Source organism: Vanellus vanellus (genome assembly GCF_965231255.1).
Source record: "Vanellus vanellus genome assembly, chromosome: 12".
Classification (NCBI taxonomy): Eukaryota; Metazoa; Chordata; class Aves; order Charadriiformes; family Charadriidae; genus Vanellus; species Vanellus vanellus.
The window spans coordinates 21,681,923-21,687,824 of NC_138917.1; positions in this window are offsets into that span (position 1 = coordinate 21,681,923).

Here is a 5,902-nt window from a genome sequence, read left to right on the forward strand (position 1 = left end):
AGGAATTTAAAGGGTAAATTGCATCTTACACCACAGTTGGCCTTGTTTTGGACATCTTGCTCATCTCATGTAAAGCATCTCCAGAGCATAGTCTTGGACAACCTAAGGACACCAGTCGCTGGTGTCATCTTCTAGTGAATATCCTGCTTTTGTGACTGTGGATTTTTTTTTATTTTTATTTTTTTTTTGGCTGAAAAGATGTCCTTCCTTTTCTTTCTCTGCCACTCGCGAGATAGAATAAAATACTGACCAGGATCAAATACTCATGTGAGCTGTACAACTTGTATTTCGGTAGATTAAAGACACGGTGTAGACGCGAGGTGTGTAGAACCTGTCGGTAGCGTACAGCGCTGCTGTCAGCGGGCGTTAAGTGCCCTGATCAGTGACTCGGTCAACTCCTTTTTTTTTTTTATATTAGCGACGATGCGGTAAAACTCTAACACTTTTTATTTTACCTCGCTGCTGCTAAGCTGTTACCCTTCTGAATTAACTATCCACGGATGGTATTGACACGCTGGCAATACAGTGTGCTGTCGGTGATGCAGAACACCGGACGCTCGACGTACGCTGTCTGTAAAACGGTTACCTGTGGGCTAGTGCAGCTGTTTGTAACTGGCCTGTCTGGGTCTTAACGGTTTGAATGGTAGCACTGCAGAGTGTTTTCTCTTTCCACAACTACGGTTGATAGTGATGGCAACTGGCGTTTCCTGGGACATAGGACGCAGGTGCTGGTCCAGAAGGCCAAGCAGGAGTGGATGGGAGGATGATAGTGGTGTATGAAAGGCAGAAACATCTGGATCTTGCAAGGGAAGTAGCTTCCACGTTGTTACCATCAATGTGTGCGCTCAGGCTATGTATAATTACACTTCCAAAACCTGATACTCACCCCCCCCCCCCCCCCCAGAGCCCAAAGAAGGTCTTTTAGAAAAGCTGCATCAGCAGTTGTGGCCTCTCTTTACCATCATCTTTGTTCCTCAAGTACATGGAGGCGTGGAGTCATAAGCCACGTCCTTTGGCGTGAAATATTGAGCATGTTGGTGAAATCTAGACGTGACTGCACGGGAGTCCATGTGTGCAGTAGGATATACTTTATTCGCCTTTTAGGTGTGCTCACCTGCGTGCGCTGCGGTAAAAATCATGTGCCTGAAACTGTCCAAACTTAGGCTGATGCTTGAACCATAACTTTGTTTTCCCACTTAGTGCACTGCTAGGTAAGACCTGACATTTCCAGTTCTCCCCATTGTTCTCTAGAAGAACTGGCGGTGAGTTTTGAGACGCTTCGGAGTGTGGACCAGCTGATTCTGCTGAAGCTGCGTGTACAGAAAGGCGTAGTCAAAATACTGTGAGCTTTTTGCTGCAACTGAAGCTTTTTGCAAACATGCCTTCATCCCGCTCTTGAGGATGGACAGCAAACTGTTAGTTGTACGGTTTTGGACTTACAATGCTAGTGAGTCCTTCACAAATTTGGCTTTTATATCAAAGTATTGTGAATAGGAGGCAAGCAGTAGCGCGAGTCTGAGCAGTGAAGGTTCAGTGGAGAATTAGTGCATGGTAGGATTGTGGTTAAGCGGATAAGTAGAAAAGAAATTAAGCCTAAATTCTTTCTCTCGCCCCTCTTCGCTGGTGCTACCGGAGCTTAGCTGGCCCTCTGGCAATGGGAAGTGGAGCAGAAGAAGAAGGGTTGATCGTGTCTCTTGAGGTATCACTGGTGTATAACGCCACAAATGTTAGTTTGGCAATTATAAGGGTGTATTGTTTCACTTGACAGAGTGCTGAGATTACGGCTGGAGGGGATGGGTGTGTTTGCAGAGCTGCCGCCAAGGGAAGCGGGGTCTCTGCGTGGCCTCGCTCGCTCGGCACGAGTCCTGTTTCTCCAAACGTCCGTCAGGCATGGTTAAATTGCTATTTTTTTTTTTTTTTTAACTGTTGCAACTTTTTGAAAAGGCGTTTTGTAACCTGATTGATTAGCTTGAAAAGCCTAATTAGATGGTTTATGGTCTAGAAGTAGCATCTTTCACTAAATTCCAAAAGACATTGCAGTGAAAATTGTAGGTTTGTAGTCATAGTTCTGAATGTAAACCCCTTTCAGCTCTGAAGGTGACTTCATTTACTTTCAGATATAAGGCTTTCTGGGTGTGTGTTTCGTTTTTTTGTTTTTTTTTTTTTTTTAATTTGGAGCAGGTTAAAGGTACAGGTGCCTGGAGTGCTGCGTTAGGAGTCTGGTTGGTGGGGTTTTCGGCTGTGTCAGCGGGCTTGCTGGGAATTCTGTTTCAGTGCGAGTGCTCTGGGGTGGCATTACCGGGATGTGTCTGGGGGCCCTCTGGAGCAAAGGTAGGACACTGTAAATTTCTGCACAGTTCCCTCATGCCCTTTGTCACTGTAAGGGCACCTTTTAAAAGTACAACACTGGCAAAGGGTCCAGGCCGTTTTATCTTTGAGCAGTGTTGTCTCTTCACGTTTTAAAATGGGGCCTCCTGCTACTGCTAATGACCAAACTTGCTTTCTTTTTCGTGACTAGAAATCTACCAGTCCCCATCTTGAAACATCCTCCTCCTTCTCACGTTTACCTAAACAATCTAAAGGTCTCAAAAGCACCAAAACCCACACAAGTACTCTTCCACAAATAACCCGCTTGTGCTGTTGCCAACACCACCTCTTGCCTGCAGGTAACCATTTTCCATTGCGGGGAAAGAAAAGAAGTGGTTGTGAGAAACACTGCTGTTGCCTTGAACTTGAGGATGCCTTTTTATCTTCTCTGATCTCATCGAGAGCACTAGAAATAGTTGCCGTCAGCCAAGGGAAGAGCGTTGGTGTGGCAAAACCTGGGGTACCCCTTCCTTTTCCCTCTCGGTGGAGAAGGCTGCCTTCCACAGAACGCGATTCGGGAGGCGGTTGGGTTTTTATTTTTTTCCTCCTTGTCATCACGCAAACCTTCTCTTGGAGAGTTTATTTTAGACCTGGGGATGCTGACGCTCCTGGGGACGTGTGGAAGGAGTAGGTGGCTGGGACCTAGCAAGGCATCCAGCCCTCTGTTCCCCACCCCTGCTGCTGGAAGGGTTAACGAGTTAGGTTTCCTAAATGACCGCCCGTGTTTAGATGACATGGGTAAGGAGGACTGTGCATGCTGTGCACCTCGTTACTTCACTCCCGCTAGCCAGTTAGCGTTCATTCTTGCCCTTAATAAGCTTATTTATTGTTTACCTAGTAGGTCTAATCAAGTCCTTTCGCTGATTTTTTTTTTTTTTTTTTTTTTTTTTTTTTCTTTTCCAACTTGGGGTTCTCCTGCTTCACCTCCATCACTCAGGCTGCTGGGTGGGAACAGAATTCCTGGCTCTTCCAGCCAGCCGAGACCCCCCCCCGCCCCCCTGTGTGTCTGCGGGAAAAACCCTAACAAAGTTCAGAAAATTCTGTAACAAAATTTAAGCGTTTCACCCAGAATTTGACACTTAAAAATCTGTGCAAATAGAATCAGTCTTGCTCTGAAAGAATCCACGCGTTGCATGAAAAATAAGGGAGAGGAGTGAACGTCTCTAGGAACAGAAAGTGGCTGCGGGTGGGTACGGAGGGAAGAAATGTGATGAGCCGGAGGGGATCACTCGAATCCCCGTAATGTTATAGAGGAATTGTGTTGGGGACTTCTGTTAAAACACAACTTCATTATTTAGTTGAAAGAAGATTGTAGTACTTTTTTTTTTTTTTTTTTTTTTTTACTTTATGGGGTTGGGTTTTTTTTTTTTTCTTTTAAAAAAGAAAAGGTAGTTTTGAGGTGTGTGTGAGTGCATGAGTGTGGTGTGAAACCGGAACATTTCATCTAGCACTTCTTGTCCCTATTTAAATTACCGCTCTGTGGGCTCGAACGGCTGTAGTGCCGGTTTGTATAAAAGCACGTTACTCACGAGAGGCTTCAAAATCTTCAAGGGCAGCCCCCAGGTACTGATCCTGGTGCAGCCTCCCCCTTCCCACGTGGGGGCCAAACCTCCGTGGTGGTTCCGGGGCACCCAAATCTCACGCAAGGTCGGAGGGGAAAGGGGGAAGAATTCAGCTGGCTCCGCTCTTTCTGTCCCGGACCGGTGGAATTCTGCATCCTACCCGCTCTGCCGAGTTCCCGAATGCTGCCTGCATGGGACGGGGGGGGAGCAATAATGCCTTGCTGTTCGCCGGCCGGAGGCAGATCGCTGTTTTTGGCTTTCAACACCCAAATTTCATTCCGTAGCTGACCTGAAAGCAAGAGATCCTCCCTCCAGGTGGATGACCGTGCCCCAAACCCCCCATGTTTTTACGTAGCTCTCACCTTGAGGGATGCTGAGCACAGGGAGGGGGGGTGAGTGTCAGCCGTGGGGGTGGCTGTGATGCCAGTTCTGGGGAGTTTTAGGGGTGGGGGGAACGCAGGGTGACACCGCAGGGTGCAGAACAGCCCCGGCCCATTCCTCCTGTACAGCAGATGCTCTTTGAACTTAGTCTTTTTTTTTTTTTTTTTTAATTATTATTTTCAAATGTGACATTAATGAGACTTTTCTCTCTTTTTTTTTTTTTTTTTTTTTTTTTTTTTTGTAAATTGTTTGCCCTTTCTGTGTATAAATCCTGGCCGGTCCTCGTTTCGGGTTGTTTTGGGGTTTGGTTGGTTGTTTTTTGTTTGGTGTTTTTTTTTTTATTATTATTTACATGTCCATGCTGTGTAATTTTGAGATGTTACTGAGATTCTGAACATAATAATGTGCATTTTCTTTTTTTTTGTTTTGTTTTCTGTACAGATGAAACGGGAAGAATTTAATAAAAAGAGTCTGCAGGTTTTTACTTGTTGTAGTTTATTTCTATGAACTCGGGGGGCGGGGCAGCGCCTGGCCACGCCCCGGGGGCGGGGAAGCGCCTGGCCACGCCCCGGGGGCGGGGCAGCTCTCGGCCACGGCCCCCTCCGCTCCCTCCCCGGCGTGCTTGCCCATTGGCTGGCGGGCGGGTGACGCGGCGCGTCGGGGGCGGCTGTCGCGCGGCGGCTGTCGGCCGTAAAGCGCGGAAGGTCAGTCAGGCCTCCCACCGCCCGCTCCCCCTCAGGTGAGCCGCCGCCGCCCCGCCGGCCCCGCGGCCTACGGGCCCGCTCCTCCGCCACCCTCTCACCCCCCTCTCGGGGTCTGGCACCGCTCCCTGCCCTCACCTTCCCCTCCCGGCGGCCCTACCCCGCTCCCCGGTGTCGGGGGCTCCGGCGGAGGCAAGCAGGCCTGCTCCGCCGCGGCGGGCCCGCTTCCCGCCCCGACAGCCTTCCCGGTCTCGATAGGGGTTGGTTGGAGGCGTGTGGCGGGCTGCGGAGAGGAGAGGCCGCAGAGAATAACCTGCTTAGCGCAGGCATGGTGTGAAATTGCAGCCTCGGTCCCTGGGCTGAGCTCTGTGGGGTGTCAGCGCAGCCAGAGGCGCTGGGTAACGTCCTGTGGTAAAACGGACGCTGTGGGAGAGCGCGCCTCTAGTTACTCCCGTCACATACTCGGTTTCTTTTCTCAGGTAAAGGCCTGACAGCGTTAATAATGAAGGTTACTTGCGCCCTATTAATCTCAGCCGTTACGAAGGGTTTCAGAGCATGTTCTGTGCCTGCTGGCTTTCTTTCATCTGCCTGGTGTTGGTGTGAGAGCGGTCTCGCCGTTCTTTTCCAGCTTTTTTTCTGGTGCTTTGCTCATTGTCAAGTTATGCAGCCATCAAAAACAAAGGTTTTCATACTGCTCTGTACCTGTTATAAGCTTAAATCTTCATAGCAAGACTTGTTTCAGGATGGAGTAACTACTCTCCTATTTGTTTACTCATCAGCTCTACCATGTCCACTTATACCCGATGCACCATGTGATGTTTGCCGCTGCCAGCCTTGTATATAATAAGTGGTAACGTGATTCTCGTCTTTTCCTTCCTAGAAGGAGTGGTA